This window comes from Mus caroli, unplaced genomic scaffold (genome assembly GCF_900094665.2).
Source record: "Mus caroli unplaced genomic scaffold, CAROLI_EIJ_v1.1 scaffold_17462_1, whole genome shotgun sequence".
Lineage (NCBI taxonomy): Eukaryota > Metazoa > Chordata > Mammalia > Rodentia > Muridae > Mus > Mus caroli.
Window position 1 is genome coordinate 10,437 of NW_018391394.1, and position 1,510 is coordinate 11,946.

The 1,510-nt window shown below is 40.3% G+C and overlaps 1 pseudogene; it reads left to right on the plus strand.

Moving 5' to 3' along the window:
* Positions 1-758, plus strand: part of LOC110289163 — an 8,233-nt pseudogene extending 7,475 nt beyond the window's left edge.
* Positions 759-1,510: the final 752 nt, after the last annotated feature.

Consider the following 1,510-nt stretch of genomic DNA (forward strand, 5'->3'; position numbering starts at 1 on the left):
TGGTCCTCATTGGAGGGGATATTTTGCTTGCAGACATATTTGAGTCACTGAACATTGGGAATGACTTCAAATGCAAGACAACATTCTACTTATTCAGAGTGATGAGAGGCCTCTCTATCTGCATCACCTGCCTCCTGAGTGTGTTCCAGGCTGTCACTATCAGTCCCAACACCTCTTTGTTGGCAAAATTTAAACAAAAACTAAAAAAATATATGATCCATGTTTTCTTATGTATTTGGGTTTTTAATTTGTCCTTCAGTGCTAATCGGATCTTTTATGTTGGTGGTTTTACCAATGTGAGTGAGACCAACCAGATGCAGGTCACTAAATCTTGCTCACTCTTACCCATGAACTACATCATCAGGGGACTTATTTTTACAATATCAACCTCTAGAGATGTGTTTCTTGTAGGAGTCATGCTGACTACAAGCACATACATGGTGATTATCTTGTTCAGACATCAGAGGCAATGCAAGCATCTTCATAGCATCAACCATCTGAGAGCCTCCCCTGAGAAAAGGGCCACACAGACCATCGTGCTGCTGGTGTCTTTCTTTGTTGTCCTGTACTGGATGGACTTCATCATGTCATTCACCTCAGACATGTTATGGATGTATGACACAGTCATCCTGACTCTTCAGAAGTTTATGATGTACGCCTATCCCACAATTACCCCTTTCGTACAAATCAGTTCTGATAACAGAATAATAATTATGCTGAAAAATATTCAGTCAAAGCATCATCTGAGTTTTTCTTAAAAAGACTTTTTCTTTTATTTAAAATTATTAATTCATTACTCATTTATACCATTGTATGCTGTGGCAAGTGTGTATGTATGTTTGCATTTCTGGTGCCCACATAGATAAGAAGATATGGGATTCCTTGGATTTAGACTTACAGATAGGTAAAAAGAATCGTTCTCTACAGCCTCAGTGGTTCCCCCCCCCCCAAATACAGTCTTTTAAAAGAACTTTAATTGTCTTAATGTATACTTGGATTTGGTTTGCAAGAATTTTATTGAGTATTTTTGCATTGATATTCATAAGGGAAATTGGCTCGAATTTGTTCTTCCTATCGTGTTGCAAACCACTTCTGATCCTTCAGTCCTTGCCCTTTGGTCTCCAAATGCTTAGTCTGATGGTTATCTGTAACCATTCATATTTTTGAGATAGGTAGGTGGCCCCATCTCTCAACTGGGGGCCTTGTCTAGCCAACAGATATGTTCTCTAGGTGCTATAACTCCTTTGTAGGGTATTTTGGCTAATGCCACCCCTGTTGGGTCCTGGGAGCTTTTTGCTTCCCTGGCTTCTGGAACTTTCTAGTGGCTACCCCAGGTTTCACATCCTCCACTGCTACACACCTCTATTCAATTTCCTGATCCTCTGTACTTCTCTTCTGTCTCCTCTCACACCTGATCCTTTCCTGTTTTTCCTCCCCTCCTCTGTCTCTCTCAGGACCCTCCTTCCCTCTATCTACTATGATTATTTTGTTCTCTGTTCTATGTAGGATT